Source organism: Stomoxys calcitrans, chromosome 5 (genome assembly GCF_963082655.1).
Source record: "Stomoxys calcitrans chromosome 5, idStoCalc2.1, whole genome shotgun sequence".
Classification (NCBI taxonomy): domain Eukaryota; kingdom Metazoa; phylum Arthropoda; class Insecta; order Diptera; family Muscidae; genus Stomoxys; species Stomoxys calcitrans.
The window spans coordinates 41001141-41023234 of record NC_081556.1 but is presented as its reverse complement, the minus strand read 5'-3'; the positions used below and the strand labels follow the sequence as shown (position 1 = coordinate 41023234).

Below are 22094 nucleotides of genomic sequence, written 5' to 3'. Positions count from 1 at the left end.
AAGCTATTTGGAAGTTGAATACGAATTTGGTATCCAAATGTAGGACCATGTATTTTAGGCATCACCCCTTCCCCAGAACACCCCCCAAAGGGTAAAAATTTTTCGACTATGCCAATATGTGGCTCAAATGAAAGGTATTTGAGATTAGAAAACGAATTTGATATCCATTTTTGAGTCGAAATGTCTGAAGTGCCATCCCTCCCCTAAGGAAGAATATTACCACCGAGGAACCGGGAAGGGGCAAATTCTCACACATCAATGAGTGCTTTCCGATTCAAGTTTAAACTCAATGATAAGGGACCTTTTTTATTGACGGCGTCCCGCAGAGCGTCATCTCTTTAAGGAACATTTTTTAAATGACCATGCATGGCATTGTATCTCGCAAATGTCGCCAACATTAAGAGGGCGACATCGCTTTGTTCGATGTTCACGCCAGGATTCGAACGCATTCAGCGTCATAGGCACGAATTCGATATGCGCTTTCAAGACGAAGTGTACCCACTCTAAAAATTTATTAGAGAGTTAAAGAAGGCGCAGCGGAGAGGGCCCTGTTCAGCTAGTATTCTTTAAAAAAAATCTATAATAATTCTAAAAACTTTAAAAGCAATTTCTACGCACCTTTTTTTCTAATCCAGATTACTGAAGTATTCAAATAAAAAAAGATATTCTTTTTATGTATCCACAAAACAAATTTGAAGATTTTTCCGAGAATTTTCTTTCACAGTTTTTTAAGTTTATTTAAAATTATTATTATTATTATTTTTTTTTTTTTTTTGGTTTTATTTAGGGTTCATCATATGAAATTTGGTAGTGTAGTAGGAACTTAAGGTCGCGCTCGTTTTGTTTTCTTATTATGTCTAATTTATTAAGTGGTAGGGAGTCCGAAAAGGGTGATCTCTTGGAATGATTATTGCACTGATGAAAGTCGTTGAACTTTGAAGATTTTTTGTTTTTATCACAAATGTTATAGGAACTATCGTTGTGGTTATTTGGTATTTTTTTAGTGGGTTTTAAACTACATTTTAAGGTTAAGGTTCTTTTTAAATAGGAACTTTGGTTTCAATTTATCGGTGGAGTTTGATTTACTACATGAATGTTTTTTTTTTTTTTTTTTTTTTTTTTTTTATTATTATTTCATATATTGCACTTGTTGTTGTTTAAGTATTTCAATATGATGTGGTAGTTTTAGAAATGCAATTTATTTGAGAGGAGTTTGTTGAATATCTGTTTGGCAAATGTCTTCGATTTGTTCAATTGTTTATATGTATTGATGTATTGTATTGTATTGATTTTTTGATTTTCTTATTCAGTTTTAAAACTCCACAGTTCTTCGCTTTTACTTTGGGTAAAAATAATTTTTCTTGATAATGTTTTTTTTTTTAATTTTTTTTAGTTTTAAAAATTCATTTCAATGTTGGTAATATTTAAGGAACTTGGGTTGGAAATAATCCATTTATTTTGATTTTTTAGAATTTTTGTTTTAAAATTTTAAAATTGCAGACTCTTTTCTTTAAGGTTAATTACAAATAATTCTTCTTTGTAATTATGTTTTAAATAATATAAAATATTTTTTATTTTAAATTTATTTTAAACTTAATTTAATTATATCTAAGTGTTTAGGAACTTTGGTTGCAGTGTAATATTAGAGTGTTTATTCTACATTGAAGATGTTTATTTAGGTGGTATAGAGATCTTCGCACATCAAGAAAGTGTTTGGTTCCACCTTTTGCTTAAGCCATATATTGAAAATATTTCCTCGGGTTGTATAGAAACTTGGCTTTTTTGATTTACCGCATTTTCTCTTCACGATTCATTAGAATATTCAGAACTTAAAGATGGATGATTTCTGGAACTTTTATGATAATTGTTGAAAATGTTGTTGGATTTTCATGTAATAAACAATTTTAATGTTTTGGGTGATATGCTTAAGTTTGCAAAATAGGTTTTCTTTAAGTTGGGTTCTTGGGTTTTAAGATTTTTTAAATTTTCAAAGTTTTTTTTTGTTTTATTTATTTGTTCTTTATAAAAGGGTTAAAGGAGTTGGAAATGGCGGCATATTTATATTTTTTTTTTTTATTGCAGGAACTTTGGTTGCAGTATTGTAGTTTTTAGCTTCTTTACATAACTAAAAAAAAAAATTTATATTTTTTTTTATTTTTAGTTTTTTGCAGCAAGTTTGTTCGCAAGCGAATGCATTTTCTTCACTTTCACAAGATTTTTATACTTTTCTGATAGCTTGATTCTGGTTATTCCTTAATTTCGAGTTGATGTATGCTTATTGAACATAAGGTCTGCTACTATAATGACCTAACAAAAAATTTCTTAATTTCCTTCATATTGAAATTTAACTCAGTCTCTGAGTCTTATAAGAACTCCACATTTTTATTATAATTTTTTATTGATTTCCACTGTTTTTTTACGATTTCTTAAATTTTTTCTTAATAATTTCTTTTGCTTTCATTTACAATATTTTGTTTATTATTTTTCCAATATCCTTTTTCATAGCCTTCTGGCTCTCCCAGAATAATAAAACCGCACTTTTTTATCTTTGGCCAAGTATAATAATAATACAAAAAAAAACGGAAAATCTCGCTACTCCACACACACGCACGTCCAGCCAGCCAGCAGTGAGTAGACAATGCCTTTTACTGCTACTTACTGCCGCTGTTGTTTGAATATTAAAAAACGCGACACATATTCCAAATCGTATAACCCACCCTCTGTGTTTTTATCTGACAGAGTGCCGCCGTCAAAGGACTTTGCGTATGAGACTCTCATCTGAGGCTGAGGTGTAAAAACCACCCCTCCGATTGTGGGGTTAATTTTCCACAACAGAGTTTTTCCTGGTGAGAGTGTTGTAGCGGTGTACATGAGTGGAGTTCACTGCAGCGTGTGTGCGCGTATGTGTGTGGCAGCATGATTTTCTTCCTCTATTGTTTAAGAAAATGCGTAGATTTTCATTTGCCTAATTAAAAATGCTTTTGAGATCTTTCGCTTGTTGGTATTGTTTTGTTTTTTTTTACTCTATTCTCCTCAATTCTCACTCAAACAAATTTTTTGGGTATAGCAATAATTTATGGAATCGACAATCAAAGACAGTAGGGGACAAAGCAATAGCATTGAAGGGGAAAATGATGTCAATAAATACTGACAAAAGAGTTGCGTAACTGACTGATCATCGCCCAGTCCAAACGACTAAAGCTAGAATGTTGATATTGGGTCATAGGCACGGGATAAGGCTGGATTTGGTGATTTTCGTACGTTTAGGTACTAAAAGGTATCAAACAGTACGAAATGGTACATATTCGCTATTGGGCTGAAATTAAAGAGGGTCTGGAAAAAATTAGGTTTGCCAAAAAAAAAAAAAAAAAAATTTGAAAACCGTACCAGAAGTGGGCGAAATAGTACGTTTAGTACCGAAATTGGTACTATTTGGCACTTTCTTAGTTAATTAAATTTTGAGCTTATTTTAAAACGTAGGTATACTATGGTAACCTTAATTGGGTGATTATAAGAGCTTTTGAGCTACATTAAGGTACTAAAAAAAGTACCAAACGGTAAAAACATGGGTGAACTTTGTAAAGGGCTAGAATTGTCTTCTTGAGCTCAAATTAAAGAGCATATCGAAAAAATAAGGTTTGGCAAAAAAAATTGGAAAATTGTACCGAAAGTGGGGGAAATAGTACGTTTAGTACCGAAATTGGTACTATTTGGTACTTTCTTTGTAAATTGAACTAGAGCTCTGAATTATGGAACTTAGGTGTATGGAATTATGGTAACCTTAGTTGGGTGATTATAAGAGATTTTGAAAATTTTTTACATTAAGGTACTAAAAAAAGTACCAAACAGTAAGAAATGGGTAAACTTTGTTAACGGTGAACGGTGGGCGGTGAACGGTGGGCGGTGAACGGTGGGCGGTGAACGATGGGCGGTGAACGGAAAGTGCGAGAATTATGTTCTCGAGCTCAAATTGAAGAGCGTATCGAAAAAGTAAGGTTTGGCAAAAAAATTGGAAAATCGTACCAGAAGTGGGGGAAATAGTACATTTAGTACCGAAATTGGAACTATTTCGTACTTTCTTTATTAATTGAATTTTGAGCTTATTTTAGATTTTAGGTATACTATGGTAACCTAAATTGGGTGATTAAAAGAGCCCTTGAAAATTTGTACACTAAGGTACTAAAAAAAGTACCAAACGGTAAGAAATGAGTGAACTTTGTAAAGGGCTAGAATTATGTTATTGAGCTCAAATTAAAAAGCGTCTAAAAAAAAGGTTTGTCAAAAAAAATTGGAAAATCGTACCAGAAGTGGGGGAAATAGTACATTTAGTACCGAAATTAGAACTATTTCGTACTTTCTTTATTAATTGAACTAGAGCTCTGAAATTCGGAACTTAGGTATATTATGGTAACCTTAATTGGGCGATTATAAGAGCTTTTGAAAATTTTAACATTAAGGTAATTAAAAAAGTACCAAACGGTAAGAAATGGGTACTATTTGCAAACGGTGAACGGTGGACGGAAAGGGCTAGAATTATGTTATTGACCTCTATTTAAATAGCGTCTCGAAGAAATAATGTTTTACGAAAAAAAATTTGGAAAATCGTACCGAAAGTGGGGTAAATAGTATTTTTAGTACCGAAATTGGTACTATTTGGTACTTAAATTGAATTGCATTTTGAGCTTATTTTGGAACTTAGTTATACTATGGTAACCTTAATTGGGTGATTACAAGAGCTTTTGAAAATTTTTACAATAAGGTACTAAAAAAAGTACCAAACGGTAAGAAATGGGTGAAATTTGTAAACGGTGAACGGAAAGGGCCAGAATTATGTTCTTGAGCTCAATTTAAAAAGCGTCTCGAAGAAGTAAGGTTTGGCAAAAAAATTGCAAATGGTACCAGAAGTGGGGGAAATAGTACGTTTTGTACCGAAATTGGTACAATTTGGTACTTTATGTGTAAATTGAACTAGAGCTCTGAATTATGGAACTAAGGTATACTATGGTAACCCTAATTGGGTGATTATAAGAGCTTTTGAAAATGTTTCCATTAAGGTACTAAAAAAAGTACCAAAACGGTAAGAAATGGGTAAACTTTGTAAACGGTGGACGGTAAACAGTAAGGTCTAGAATCATGGTCTTGGGCTCAAATTAAAGAGGGTCTCGAAAAAATAAGGTATGGCAAGAAAAAATTTGGAAAATCGTACAGAAAGTGGGAGAAATAGTTTCATTTAGTACCGAAATTGGTACTATTTGGTACTTTCTTTACAGATGGAGCTATAGGTCTGAAATTTGACAAGTAGGTACAACTAGGAAATATATGATGGATGACACAATGATCTATTCAAAATTGTTGTATTTTGGTACCAAAATTGGTACTTTTTGGTACATTCATAATCTCATAAACTGAGTGACTACCTAGAGGAGTGAGTAAACTGAGTGACTACCTAGGGGAAACAGGAGCACCGAAGCGGGCCACCGGTATGCTAGTAGAGGTATTAAATGGCCAATTTCGCGCAAAAGCTACTATATACTTCTTTAACGCTGAATGTCCAAGTTCAAATCCCGGGGAGAACATCAGAAAACTTTTTCAGTGGTGGTTTTCACCTCCGTACCGGTAATACAAACCGGTAAGGAAAAGCAGAAGTCGGGCGGAGTCAACTATATTATACCCTACCACCGAGGATGAAAGATTTATATGGGAAACATATCAAAATCTGAACCGATTTTGATGATAATTTCCACACATATTGGGACGTCAAATGAAAATTGTGACTTTCGGGCAAAATCAAGTGTAACTAAAATCGCGCCTTCGCCTCTCTGCTCAAGCGCCTAGTTTCTAGAGCTAAGGCAATATATTTTAATATGCTAGCAGAACGAGCCGAAGATGCAGCTAATATTGGAAACATGCGTGGTGTCTTCGAGTCAGTAAAACAAATAAGCGGCAACAATGTAAGGCCAACGGCAATAATAAAAGATGAGGACGGATCGGAATTAACAACGATGACGCGATTTCTTCAGCTCCAAAGGAACAGCAACCGAGGACGTACTGACCTTTTTAATCACCCTGTGCGCCGAAACCCACACAGGCATATATCTACGGCCCCACCCACCTACGAGGAAATTGAGGCCGTTCTATTCTTACTCAAAAACGGCAAATCAGCCGGCCCTGGTAATATACCTGCTGAACTGTTGCCGTATGGGGCATACCCTATAGATCAAGAGATCACCCCAATAATTAGGTAGACCTGGGATACAGACATTATCCTCTCGGAATGGAAGAAGGGATCATAATCACAATCCCAAAGAAGGATAACCTCACCCAGTGTAAGAACTGGAAGGGAATTACATTGCTAAACACAATAAATATAGTGATGGCAGGTCTTCTTCTGCGACGTATTTCGCCTGCACAGCCAGGTTTTCGGCCAGGACGTTCTTGTATCGACCACATTAACTCCCTGCATATAATTATTGAACAGTCTGCAGATCTTAATACACACCTATAGCTTTTATTCTTCGACTTCGAGCGTGTGTGTGTGCTATAAAAACTAAAGACAGATGGCTTTTTTTCTGCACAGTACAATTAACTGCAAATGCAACCTTAAGCAAAGGGCCAAAATGCGAATTCACACTTACTAGAACACTTCCAGGGGACCAGAGGACACAATCGTTTGTGGTTTTAACTGCTCTAAGCCACAATTGTATGTGCTTAACTTGATTTATGTTTTTTTTACCTTAAAAATATTACAAAAAATTTCAGTGCTATTTTTTTGCCCCTAAATGTCTTATAAAAATTACGCTTTAAAGCATTCTAAAAACACTTATATAACAAGCAAAATAAAAAAACACCAAAAAGAGCTTTTAAAAAATTAAATTATTCCAATAAAACTCAAGAAAAAATATAGTGCTATTTTTTTGCCCCCACATGTCTTTTATTAATTAGGTCTTAAAGCATTTCAAAAACTTGTAGAAAGCAAATGAAAAACACCCAAGGCAATAAAAAGAGAGCATTACAATATGCCACCATTATTCCTAAGCATTAAGCATTAGAAATTCATAATACTAACGCCACAAAGCCTTAAGGATACATTTTTCGAAAAGGGCATTAACCTTCATGGGTATGACATGTCTAAAAATCGAACAAAAAAAAACAAAACTGCAAAATGTGACAAAGATCAATGCGTTACTCTGAACTAGGAAATGAGGCAAAGTGTATGAGGACGTAGTAAAAAAAATAATACAAAAAACACTCACATTTGTTGGACCTGCAGAGTTTGAGTGCCTCTCTCTCTCGCAAACATATTTTCTGAATGAATAGAATTTTCTTTTTCAAGAGTCGATAGGGGTTATATTTATTTAACTTCAACCTAATTGAGCGATTTGGACCATGTTTGGAATGAATGCTGGGAAGTCATAACAAAACACAACTTTAAAATTTCAGCCAAATCGTAGATAATAGCGCCCTCTATAAATTCTAGAATTCAAACCTGGAGATTATTTTGTATGGGAGCTATAACAGTTTATCCCCTGTTTCTCAGTGGATTGTTCATGGGAAATATAGTACCATTTATGCACCGATTGGAAGTCATAGCAAAACACTACCTGCACAATTTCAGTCAAATCGGGTGATAATAGCGCCCTCTAGATCAGGCCGCCTTTATTTGTTTTTGTTCTTTGATTTTATTCTAGGTGGTATAACTGGAATTTTAAATCCTAAAAAATAATTTAAAAAAAAATTTAATTTCTTATCGTTTTGTAAAAAAAAACTCCACTCCACCATTACGCCATTTCCTGTAACATCCCCCAAAGGGTTAATAAGCCACAATATCGACATTTGTTAAAAATTATATTGAGGGAAAATCGAAAAACGAAACGACAAAACTTTAAACTCATTGAAATGTGATCAATATTCAACCCTTTCTATTGCCAGAAGGTTGTATTCAATGTCACACAGAAGAAATAGCAAAAAACACCATAGACACACACTGTAGAGTTGGTAACACCACGCATTTTTCTGGGTGTGTAAACCACCCCTCACGTGTGTGTGTGTGTGTGTGGGTTGAGTTCTTCTTGATTCGCGTGTGTGTCGTTTTGTTTCAAACGTATTTATTTTTCACTTTCGTTGGAAAATTTTTTAATGTATTCACTGAAGAAATATTTGTATTTGTTGTTGTTGTTGCTGCGAACGCTCTCCATGTGATGGTGGGGGATAAATGCAAGAAGATTTTAGAAACTCATGGAAATCGTTGTGAGGGAAAATGTTATAGGAAAAGCTTTAGCGTAAAGCTGAAGGAACTCTCGACTATGCATATCACATATGATTGTAAGAAAAGATCAATTCTCTACTAGAGCTGGCAAACTATCGATAGTCTCAACATTCGATATTTCTAGTATCGATATCGATAGTATCGATACTATCGGTTAATTTCCCATCACCTATGTTTGACTTCTATACGAATGGTTCCAGACTAGACGATCAGGTGGGCTTTGGGGTGTACTCTAAAGATCTAGAACTGGTCCTATTTAAAAGATTACCCGACCACTGCAGAGTGTATCAACCGGATATCATTGCAATTAGGAAAGTGGTGGAATGCCATAGCGACAATTGGCATAAATATCTTCTCCGACAGCCAGGTAGCCATTAAATCCCTGGAGAACGTATTTCTGTACACCAAAACTGCCCTCGACTGTCGCAAATCTCTTAACGAGATGGCTGAACAGTTCGAAATTCAGCTGTTTTTGGGTGCCGGGCCACAGAGATATCACAGGGAATTCTAAGGCAGATGAGCTTGCGAGAGTAAGAACAACCTTACATATTCCAGGGATACTGGAATCTGTGGGTATGCCTCTAGCGACATGTAAGCTAAGTTTTCAGTACCAAGCCCGAAGGCCAACGAATGATAGGTGGTCACAAAACTATGTGGCCTAATCTAGACTTGAAGAGGTCTACAGCTTTGCTGTCTTTGGCTGGAACAGACGTCTCAGTCATTGTGTCCGCCTTGACATGCTGACAGACTGAAGGTAGCCAGCAACGACTTTTGCAGAAGCTGTGACGACATTGAAGAATAAGAGACTATAGAGCAGCTTCTGTGTGTGTGTCCCGCACTAGCAGTTAGAAGGAATTCCACTTTAGATTCTAATTTCTTTGAGAACCTGTCTGATTTAGCGAATGTGAACATTCGCAAGCTTTTGGACTTTTTAAAGCTATCTGGATGGTTCAACGGTAGGACATCCTTTTTCCTTTTTCTGTTCATGTGGTATCACAATGGACGAAAACGTCTAAGAGAGTCTGATGGCATACTGCCACTTAAACCAAACCTAAAGCTAAACTAAACCTAACCTAAATCTAAAGTAAATCTAACGTAAATCTAACCTAAACCTAACCTAACCTAAACCTAACCTTAATCTAAACCAAACTAAACATAACCTAAACATAACCTAAACCTAACCTAAACCTAACCTAAACCTAACCTAAACCTAACCTAAACCTAACCTAAACCTAACCTAAACCTAACCTAAACCTAACCTAAACCTAACCAAAACCTAACCTAAACCTAACCTAAACCTAACCTAAACCCGACCTAACCTAATTCTTACCTAAAGTTAACCTAACCTAATCCTATCCTAAACCTAACCAAAACCTAACCAAAACCTAACCTAAACCTAACCTAAACCTAAACCTAACTTATGGTCCAAGTCGCTTAATAATCTGATATAGCTCCCATATAAACCGTCTCGGATCATGATTTCTTTAGCCGCTAGAGGGCGCAAAATATCATCAGATTTTGAAGAAATTTTGCATGAAGTGTTTTTTTTTCGACTTACAACAACTGCGCAACTTATGGTCCAAATCAGATTATAACCCGATATTACTCCCATATAAACCGATCTCGGATCTTGATTTCTTGCGCCATTAGAGGGCGCAATTATCATCCGAGTTTGATGGCAGACTGCCTCTTAAACCTAACCTAACCTACCTTAGGTTATCAGCCGTATTAGCATCTCGAGTACAGTGTTGTCGCTCTGCGGCAAGCCGTTCGGACTCGACAATTAAAATGAGGTCTGTTATCATTGAACTTCAACTTGTATTGGCAATTGATGTGAGAGAAGTTTCACCTATGTTTCTTAATGAGCCAATTTTTACCTAACGCCTCAGCAATTTGGTGGTTGGCGATGGAGAAAAAGTAAAACGCTAGGACAACAAGGAATATGTTGTCTTGGTGTAGGCGGGGCGATGAGGGTCACGCCTACAAGGGCACAGGCGATAGTTCTGGATGTCCGACCCATAACCATACAGATTACAAATGTATGGTGGAGGGGATAGAAAAAAGGAGCAAGTCGTAGTATTGTGGGATAATCGACCATAGCAGACTTGGATACATTAGAAGAGGTTTCTGATCGGATAATTGAGTTGACATTCTGATATTGGTACTAGAATGAGTTCGGTTTCTGGAAGCCTAATCACAACACGGTCCTGCAGCCGGATATCCGGACGATATTGGAATGCGAGAGGTGGTATAGAGTTAACGCGAAGACGACGAGTATGAACCTCATTTTTATACCCTCCATCATAGGATGAGGGTATACCGATTTCATCAATCCATTTGTAACGGATCGAAATGTTGATCTAAGATCCAATAAAGTTTATAGATTCACGATCGTCTTAACATTCTTAGTCGACCCGTATAACTTTCGAAGGAGTAAAGCTAGGCTCTTGAAATTGTGCACAATAACTTTGTATTAGTGTAGGTTACTTGAGATTGTAAATGGGCAATATCGGTCCATGATTTGAAATAGCTGCCATATAAACCGAAAACGGATCTTGACTTCTTGAGCCTCTAGAGTGTGCAATAATTATCCGCTCTAATATACTCTACACTCTACTCTACTCCGCGCTCTACTCTACGATCTACTCTACGATCTACTCTACTCCACACTCTACTCTACACTCTACTCTACTCTACTCTTAACTCTACTCTACACTCTACTCTACACTCTACTCTACACTCTACTCTACACTCTACTCTACTCTACACTCTACACTCTACTCTTAACTCTACTCTACACTCTACTCTACACTCTACTCTACTCTACACTCTACTCTACTCTACACTCTACTCTACTCTACACTCTACTCTACACTCTACTCTACTCTACACTCTACTCTACACTCTACTCTACTCTACACTCTACTCTACACTCTACTCTACACTCTTTACTCTACTCTACTCTACTCTACACTCTACTCTACACTCTACTCTACTCTAAACTCTACTCTACTCTACACTCTACTCTACTCTACACTCTACTCTACACTCTACTCTACTCTACACTCTACTCTACACTCTACTCTACACTCTACTCTACTCTACACTCTACTCTACTCTACACTCTACTCTACTCTACACTCTACTCTACTCTACTCTACTCTACTCTACACTCTACTCTACACTCTACTCTACACTCTACTCTACACTCTACTCTACACTCTTTACTCTACTCTACTCTACACTCTACTCTACACTCTACTCTACTCTAAACTCTACTCTACTCTACACTCTACTCTACACTCTACTCTACTCTACACTCTACTCTACACTCTACTCTACACTCTACTCTACACTCTACTCTACACTCTACTCTACTCTACACTCTACTCTAAACTCTACTCTACTCTACACTCTACTCTACTCTACACTCTACTCTACACTCTACTCTAATCTACACTCTACTCTAAACTCTACTCTACTCTACACTCTACTCCACTCTACACTCTACTCTACACTCTACTCTACACTCTACTCTACTCTACTCTTAACTCTACTCTTCCCTACACTACACACTCCTATCCTAAGACGAACCCAGAAACAAGACTAAAAATGAGCCAAAACCCCTCTACTGCACTTTTGTGAAGTGGGACCTAATAGAGTGGCGACTGTCCATAATGTCCAAAAACTTTTTTGACTTTTGATGTCGTCCTTCGATATAGTGGACCAATCTTTTCTTAATCGTTTCGACCTTCTTATAGGCGGACATAGCCCCAATAAAAAAGCTAACACAATGCCCTAATACTGTGTCTAACAGTCGGCCATAAGGCTCTCTAGAAATCAAGTGGGAAGATACAAGTAAGGTCTTCTTGTCTTTAAGAGCACGAAAAAACTATCCATTGGCCTGCCTTGATATCACAGATCCGCTTAGGTCTACAGCATATACTGAATTGCACGCGATGGTCTAAAGGAAAACTGGGAGCGGCAAAGGATGCGCTTTGACAGAGGAAAGTGGATATGCTGAACAAAGGCAAATGGGGCATCTGTTTTATTTCGGATACAAAAGCAGCTAAGAGAAGACTAAGGAAGATTGCAAGTAGGATAAGTTGGTATATACAAATTCACATTAATTACTTCTTAATTACTTCTTTATTACTTCTTAATTACTTTTTAATGGGATCCTCATCATGTTGTTATAAAACTGTCATTGATATGGAAATTATGTAGCCCTTTTTTGTTAGGGGATCCTCATTGTACATTGATATCTATGCTATGTCACCCTTTCTTGTTGAATTTGGTATATACAAATTCATATTAATTACTTCTTAATTACTTCTTTATTACTTCTTAATTACTTTTTTAATGGGATCCTCATCATGTTGTTATAAAACTGTCATTGATATGGAAATTATGTAGCCCTTTTTTGTTAGGGGATCCTCATTGTACATTGATATCTATGCTATGTCACCCTTTCTTGTTGTGGGATCCTCATTATGTTGTTATAAAACTGTCATTGATATGGAAATTATGTAGCCCTTTTTTGTTAGGGGATCCTCATTGTACATTGATATCTATGCTATGTCACCCTTTCTTGTTGTGGGATCCTCATTATGTTGTTATAAAACTGTCATTGATATGGAAATTATGTAGCCCTTTTTTGTTTGGGGATCCTCATTGTACATTGATCTCTATGCTATGTCACCCTTTCTTGTTGTGGGATCCTCATTATGTTGTTATAAAACTGTCATTGATATGGAAATTATGTAGCCCTTTTTTGTTAGGGGATCCTTATTGTACATTGATCTCTATGTATGCTAGGGAGGGTTCGGCCTAGCCCTTTTTGTTGTGGGATCCTCATCATGTTGTTATAAAACTGTCATTGATATGGAAACTATGTAGCTCTTTTTTGTAAGGGGAATGGGGGATTCGAACTTGTGTAAGCTGCTTTTTGGATTAGGAATTTGGGATCCAACGTTTTTAATTGTGGGTGCTATTATTAGGGATGGTGTTGATTTAACTGATAAGTGGGATTGAAACTATTTGGTTAGTCAATTAAGGAGTTATAAAAATTCATTGAGTGTGACCCTCACTGTATGCTATGAATGCTGTGGGTCTTGCTCATTTCTTGTGTGTTGTAAAAATGTAAACTGCGGTAAGGCAGCAAAAAGGGAATGTTTGGTTTGGTTATTATCTAATAATTGTTTTCATGGGTGCCTTAGTTGGGGATTAATGTTGACTTTTTTTCCACTTAAATTGTGACCGTCACTGCATGTTATGAATGCTGTGGCACTTGCGCATTTCTTGTGTGTGTGTGTGTTGTAAAGTGTGTAGGATATGTTTATTAAGGGGTTGATGGTCGTCTTCTAACTCTGAGTTTTTAATTTTTTTGGTCTCTATATGTTGCCAGTGAGTGGTATCCATAAAGGCTTCATTGTGTTGTAAAATGCGACTAGGTAGTAAGGAATATTATCTGTGTGATTTCTAATAAAAACACGAAAGAATTCGAAAAAACCTATCATTTCTAAGATTTCTATCTGAAGAATAAGATGGCAAACCAACAGTTCCAAATGAGCCAGCCTTTGTTTTCCCAACAGGATGAGAATCAAAAAATACAGAATGAGAGCAACAAAGGGTGACATAGCATAGATATCAATGTACAATGAGGATCCCCTAACAAAAAAGGGCTACATAATTTCCATATCAATGACAGTTTTATAACAACATGATGAGGATCCCATTAAAAAAGTAATTAAGAAGTAATAAAGAAGTAATTAAGAAGTAATTAATGTGAATTTGTATATACCAACTTATCCTACTATTGCAGACTGCTTGGCAACGTAATCTTTCAATAATAGAACCCACCTAGACTTTTAACAGGAAATTAGTATAAAAAGGCGAATACTATATGTGAAAACGAAACGAATCCTAGAAAGATAACTTCCAACCTCGCAAATCAGTATAGACCCCATAACAAGAGCTACTTGCTCCAGGCAAGTTGACACTGTGTACATCAAAGGGAGCCGTAACATGATACTGCTCAGTAGGCCCTATGGCAGGACGTACGAAAATTCCATTCTTATTGAAGACAAGAGTTATGCGATGAAGCACCTTTTTTATACCCTCTACCATAGGATGGGGGTATATAATTTCGTCATTCTGTTTGTAATAACACCTCGAAAAATGCGGCTAAGACCCCATAAAGCAAATATATTCTTGATCGTCGTGACGTTTTAAGTCGAACTAGCCATGTCCGTCCGTCTGTCTGTCTGTCCGTCCGTACGCCCGTCCGTCCGTCTATCTGTCGAAGGCACGCAACTATTGAAGGAGTAGAGCTAGCCGCTTAAAATTTTGCACAAATACTTCTTATTAGTGTAGGTCGGTTGGGATTGTAAATGGGCCATATCGGTCCATGTTTTGATATAGCTGCCATATAAACTGATCTTGGGTCTTGACTTCTTGAACCTCTAGAGGGCGCACTTCTCGTCCGATTTGACTGAAATTTTGCACATAGTGTTTTGATATCACTTCCAACAACTGTACTAAGTATGGTTCAAATCGGTCTATAACCTGATTTAGCTGCCATATAAACCGATCTTGGGTCTTAACTTCTTGAGCCCCTAGAGGGCGCAATTTTCATCCGATTTGACTGAAATTTTGCACATAGTGTTTTGATATCACTTCCAACAACTGTGCTAAGTATGGTTCAAATCGGTCTATAACCTGATATAGCTGCCATATAAACCGATCCTGGGTCTTGACTTCTTGAGACTCTAGAGGGCGCAATTCTCGTCCGATTTGACTGAAATTCGCACATAGTATTTTGATATCACTTCCAACAACTGTGCCAAGTATGGTTCAAATCGGTCTATAACCTGATATAGCTGCCATATAAACCGATCTTAGGTCTTGACTTCTCGAGCCTCTAGGGGGCGCAATTTTCGTCCAATTTGACTGAAATTTTGCACATAGTGTTTTGATATCACTTCCAACAACTGTAGTAAGTATGGTTCAAATCGGTCTATAACCTGATTTAGCTGCCATATAAACCGATCTTGGGTCTTGACTTCTTGAGCCTCTGGGGGGCGCAATTCTCTTCCGATTTGGCTGAAATTTTGCACATAGTGTTTCTATATCACTACCAATAACTGTAGTAAGTATGGTTCAAATCGGTCTATAACCTGATTTAGCTGCCATATAAACCGATCTTGGGTCTTGACTTCTTGAGCCTCTGGAGGGCGCAATTCTCTTCCGATTTGGCTGAAATTTTGCACATAGTGTTTCTATATCACTACCAATAATTGTGAGTGGTATTGTCCTAATCGGTCCATAACCTGATATAGCTGCCATATAAACCGATCTTGGGTCTTGACTTCTTGAGCCTTTAGAGGGCGCAATTCTCATCCGATTTGGCCCAAATTTTGTACAACGGCTCCTCCCATGGCCTCCAACATACTATATCAAGTTATAGTCCCATTCGGGACTAGCACGCTCTGACTTGTTGTTTATCGTCTGGGTCTGCAGAGACCATTTCGAGAGCTAATATACCCTATATTCTTCGGTGAAGGGAGAGTACAAAAAATTCGTTCAGATTTCATTCGAATGTTGGACAATTCAGATATTCCTTCTGTGAGTATGCAAACTAGCCTATTAACATTCCATTGAGGAACAGGGGAAAACTTTTCACACATCAATGAGTGCTGTGTGATTGAAGTTCAAGGTCAATGATAGGGAACCTTGTTGAAGCCTCTTGGGGAAAAATTTTTTACATTGTAAGTACCTCACAAATGTGGTCAGCATTAGGAGGGGTAAACCAACGCTGAAAACTTTTTTTGCATGTTCTCGCCAGGAATCGAACCCAGGCGGATATGCCAACGTCTGCCCTACGGTGGCCTCCTTCTGCCAACACCATTATTTTTCTAAGCCGCAGGCGGCATAACAAACCAAAAAAAACTTTAAAGCAGGGATCCGGTGCATGTGAAATACTTTTTCCATTGCAGTAACAGCAAAAAATCCCATAACAAACCGTAAGGACATCTAAAATTTCTCATTACCCCTTTCATACCCCCTTTAACAACACTAATCCCTTTGAAAAATTAGGCCATTTTCTATGGACTTAAAATTAAAAATCGAATTATTTTTTTTTTTTTGGCCATAGTTCCAACAAAAAGGGTTCATGGTACTTTTCAATCCACCAAAGTGCTAGCAGCAAACACCAGCAGTAGAAAAAAAAAACAAAAACCAACACTAGTCTGTCCCTGTGTCAACTAATGCAGTGTGTCTCTCTCTTTGCTTTAAATTTGGTTGTATTGTAATTTACTTAGGCGATTAATTTCATGCAATCCAGAAACATCGGGCCAGGGGGTAGGGGAGTAAGTAAAGAATGAGAAAAGGGTTATTATTGTAACTCAATATCGGGAAAAATGTAAATAAGTGCCAAGGCGAAATGTTCAATAACATAGAAGTGCACACACACACACACACCATCAGTCAACCCAGTCAGGGTTCTTTGTAACGGTGCTGGAAAATCAACACTAGAAACAGCAACAACAACAACATTGCTGTTCCTACCATGAACTTCTAGGTGTAAAAAAACCACCACTCATTTTTTTTGGTCGTTGGCTGTCATTGAACCTAGAGTGAGAGGTGAGGGAGAGTCGAACTCAGTGTATTCTCCTTGGGTAGATATCGCAACCCACACATGCACTCACACTTCCTCACTCACTTGGGATGTGTGTATCTAATGTTACATGAATTGTTACCGAATTTTCTAAATTCTGCACATGATTTTCTTTTTTTTTTACACTGATGATGGTGATGATGCTGATGGTGCGGCGGCTGCTTTCCTTCTAACGTGTTTGCCAGAGATTAATTTCGGTATATTTTCTTTTTTTTTTCAAATGCTCGCATTTTTACCACCCAATCTTTGATGTATCGCACGCGTCATTATGGAGTTTTGAACTGAGTGACAGGATGTCTCCCGCTTGGTACAGCCAGCCACCCGCGGTTCACATGGTGTATTAGGAACTGTTTGAATGCATGCAAATATTTTTTGGGGTTAACATATGAATGGGAAAAGGGTTTTCCAATAGAGGCTATTGACGACTGTTTTGCCATTTGCCTAATATTGGCATTCTAATAAGGGGGTAGGATAAAAAGGGGCATTTGGTTCGATTTTAAGTCAAAGACAGAAGAATGAGGCAAACTTAAGCATTCTAAGCCTCGGATTCAAATCCGTAACAATGTCTCGTTATTGTGCCCACAAGCCCTTTAGACCTCTAGCCGCACCTATCTTGTGTAGGTGCGCCTGTATTCTTATGTGAGCCGTGCAGATGTCAAAGGTCGCACTGGCCTCCCGCTACTGGAATTTCCCCATAGTGTTTTCGCTGTCATTCCTTTAGCATCCTCTTTCTGACATGTCATATGCGCGTCCCTTGTCTTTGTCCTGAATTTGGACCGCGTTTCCATTAACGGTTTCATGTTTACCAAGCTTATCATCAGCAAACACATGGCCCTTTTACGGGCATGTTGGCCCCCTCTTGTATAGGTGCGCCTGTAATCTTATGTGAGCCGGGTAGAGGTCAAAGGTCGTAGTGATCTCCTGCTACTGTTAATCAGGAATTCGCCGTTAGGGTTTTTTGTTGCCTTTGTCCTGAAGTTGGACCGCGATTTCATCAATAGTTTCACGTCTACCAAGTTTATCGTCAGGAAACCCATTTCAGCCACATCGGATGAGAATTGCCATTGTCAAGATCCCAGATCGGTTTATATGGCAGCTATATCAGGCTATGGACCGATTTGAATCATACTCAGCACATTTGTTGGAAGTCATAATAGAACACCTCGTGCAAAATTTTAGCCACATCGGATGAGAATTGCGCCCTCTAGTGTCTCAAGAAGTCAAGATCCCAGATCGGGAATCTGGTATAACAGTTTGTGGTCAACAGGAATCTGGTATAACAGTTTTGTGGTCAACTTAAGGGAGAAAGCTCTCCATCTCCAAAACCCACTAATTTGACATCTGATATGATTATGACATGGCGGGTGTCAAATGAATGGTCTGGGTAGTTGCGCTACAATATAGGACTCCAATGAAGATCTTTGGCAGTCACAATCCGCATCGTCTGAGTGCCGAGCAATATCCGAGTAAGGAGCGTGGGTGACAAACTCACACTGTGAAACATTGACATCGTCGGTTGAACGAGGACATTACTGAGAGTAGAAGGGAAGGATGTAAGTATGACTTTCGGTCTCATTACTGGTCACATTGAACTACGAGTGGATTGATGCAGTATGGGTGCGGCAAGTGATAGCGTGTGTAAGTCATTCGGGGAAGATCAGACGTTGCACAGTGGAAGAAAATCGTAAAAAGCCTAGTAAAATATATGTCATTTGAGAACGGATAGAGATAATCCTTTGAAATTTGAGATGGCCAAATCTGAGGTGTTTTCGATGATCATGTGCAAATTTTGGCAGGCCCCCTAAAACCTCGGCATTTACAAAAATTTTTTTGAAAATTTTTTCGAAATGCCGAGTTTATCAACTTTATGGATCTGCCAAGAGGCGCAAGGACCATCTAGGGTTTGAAATTTTGCAAGCGTTCTCCACCTCAAGTCTAACCATTCAAAATTTCATTAAGATCTATCTCTACTCGTTCTCACACGGCATGTGTTTTACTAGTTTTTTTTTCGATTTTCTCCCACTGTGCGTTGGAGCATTTCCTATGTCAATGACCGCTTCCGCTTCCGCGGTTAACAACAGACTCTGGCACCTGATTGCGGATACGATAGCTGACTTTTAGCATCTTAGGGGCATAAAATGAAAAATTATATCTCTTTGACGTTTCTTAGAGCCTACAACAAGCCTGTTACTGGCTTAGAATCATGCCCTTGGTGGCATGGTGCGAATTTGAATCCGGGCCGTCTTTCCAGCCAAACCTAACCTTCTGCAAAAAGGCAAATCTTGTATAAAAAATCAATTTGTGTTTGTTTGTAGGTTTGTGTGTTCCTTATAGACTCAGAAACGGCTGAACCGATTTTCTTGAAATTTTCACAGATGGTGAATAATGACCCCGTGGTGAAAATAGAGTACTAAATTTTTTGGTATCTGAAAGGGGGGACGGACCCTCCCCCTTATTGTAATTTTCAGAAACGCCAGATCTCGGAGATGGGTGGTACGATTTAAGCGAAATTTTGTTTGCTCTCATATAGTACCCTAAAAATAAAAATTTGGTATCCAAATTTCGGATGGGGTACCTAGGGGGGGCTGCCCCACCCTAAAACCTACCAAACATATATTTACACCATTCACGACAATATGGGACTCAAATGAAAGGTATTTAGGATAAGAAAACGTATCTGATATCCAATTGTCGGACCAAGTGCTAGGAGGACCACTCCAAGTCCCAAAACCCCCCTAAATCGAACATATTTACCGACCATGGCAATATGGGACTCAAGTGAAAGTTATTTGCGAGTAGAATACGAATCTGATATCCAAATGTGGGACCACGTTTCTGGGGGTCCACCCCTTTCCCAAAACACCCCCCCAAACAGGACTTATTTACTGACCATGGGAATATGGGGCTTAAATAAAAGGTATTTGAATGTAGAATACGAATCTGTTATCCAAATATGGGACCAAGAGTTTAAGGGGCCGTCTCTCACCAAAAACATCCCACAAAGGGGGCAAATTTACGACCATAGCAATATGGGGCTCAAATGAAAGGTATTCGGGAGTAAAGCACGAATTTGATATCAATATTCGGAAAAAGTGTTTATGGGGCTACCCCAAATAGTAAGTATTTTCCGACTATTGCAATATGAGGCTCAAATAAGAGGGTTTCTAAAGTGGAACACGAATCCGATATACATTTTCAAGTCCAACTCACTGAGTGGCCGCCGATCACACAAAACAATTCCCAAACCGGTCTTGTTTGCCGGCTAGGAAATGTGGAGCTCAAATTAAAGGTATGTGGAAGTAGACCACGTATCTGATATCAACATTAGGGGCCAACTGTCTAGCGGATGTCCCACCACCATAACAACCCCCAAATAGGACGTATTTTCTCACCAAGACAATTTGGGTCTTAAAGAGAGTGGAACTAAATATTCATAGTTTTTAGGCCCAATACCCCAAACCGGACATATTTGCTGACTTTTGCAATAAGGAGTTTAAATGAGATTAGAAAACGAATCCAATTTTGAGGGCAATGGCAATATGAGGTTCAAATAAATGATATATGAGAATAGAGCACGTTGCTGATATATTTTCCGGGCTTAGTGTTTGGGGGACCATCCCTATCCCCAAAACACCCCTAAATCGGGCATATTTACCGTCCTTTTTAATGTGGAGCTTAAATGAAAGGTTTTGCGGGGTAGAGCAACAACTGATGCCCACTTTCGGGACCAATTTTCTGGGGGTCTACCCCTTTCCCATATACCCCACAAACAGCAATTTCTTACTGACCATCGCAATATGGGGCTCAAATTAAGGTATTTGGGAGTAAAATACGAATTTGATATCCATCCATGGTCCTACATGTATTTAGGGCGTCACCCCTTCCCCACAACACTCCCAAAGGGAAAAAATTTTTCAACCATGCTAATATGTGGCTCAAATGAAAGGTATTTGAGATTAGAAAACGAATTAGATAACCTATTTTGCGACCATGTGTTGGGGGGACGCCTCATCCTGTAAACTCCTCTTAAGCCAATGGCAATATGGGGTTTAAATAAATGATATTTGAGAGAAGAGCACGATGCTGATATTTTTTCAGGGCCAAGTATCTGGGGGACCACCTCTCCCCCGAAAACACCACTAAATCAGACATCCTGAGTATATCGGGCTGAAATAAAGTATTTTAAAAGTGGAGTACACCTTACATCTAAACTGAAATTCGTAGACCAACACTTATATTGTTAAACTGTTAGTCAAGCGATATACTATTTTCGTAGCATGGTATTTCACTAAAAGCTCTTTAATTGTCGAAAAAAATATTCCAAGAAAAATTTTGTTCCATACAAAGTAAAAGAAGGCGCAGCGGAGCGGCTTCCTTTCATAGTAGAAAAGGAAGCCTATAAGCACAACGAAACTTTGTTGTGCTTCCAGTTAGGTATTTTGAGGTTTATAAAGGAAAATGGGTGAAGGATAAAAAACTTGCTTACAAGGTATAGGGTTTATGTAAAAGTGGTGCTTACTCTTTGTTTTATGTTTGCCTGAAAGAAAGAAAAAAAAACAAATTAATCAATAAATGGTTTGTCTGCTGAAAAGAGAAATACAGTCGTCGTGTCTGCTATATTAACAAACTTATTCTAGCTATTTGGCTTTTTAGCCAGGATACAAACCAAAATTTTATGGGTTACTGGACGACATGCCAAACTATGCACCCCTACGTGGCGCCATAAAACAAATTTTCTACACAAAAAAGTTTGTGACAGCACCAAACAAAAATTCCACGAAAATATAAAAAAAAGTATTCTATGGCAAACTTATCTTTTAAATCTTTTTTCTTCATTAATGTTTTATAAAAAAAAATCAAAATCTGTCATAAAACAAAATACCACCCTTTTTCTCTCCTTTAACAAATCAATCGACTAGGTCAGTGTTGATGACCCTTGTGATGTTTTGGAATTTGAAGTCATACAAACGACCATCACCACAAAAGGCTGGCTATACACCGCCACTGTCCGCCAAAAGAGATATAAACCCAGCAAAGACATTTAAAGTCAGTCACTTTTATTGTTTGAGTTTTCGCAACATTTTCGCACATATTTTCTTTCAAAATTTCCTCAAAATTTCTCAATACAAAAATTGTGTCAGAGCCAACGAA

At 37.8% G+C, this 22094-nt stretch overlaps 1 protein-coding gene across 11 annotated transcripts in view; it reads right to left on the bottom strand.

The window, feature by feature from the left end:
- Nucleotides 1-21482, bottom strand: part of LOC106082744 (serine-rich adhesin for platelets) — a 457776-nt gene extending 436294 nt beyond the window's left edge. For all 11 annotated transcript variants that reach the window (XM_059368535.1, XM_059368534.1, XM_059368537.1 and 8 more), the window contains exon 1: nucleotides 21463-21482. The gene's annotated coding sequence lies outside the window, so the exon portion shown is untranslated. The remainder of the gene's footprint in view (nucleotides 1-21462) is intronic.
- Nucleotides 21483-22094: the final 612 nt, after the last annotated feature.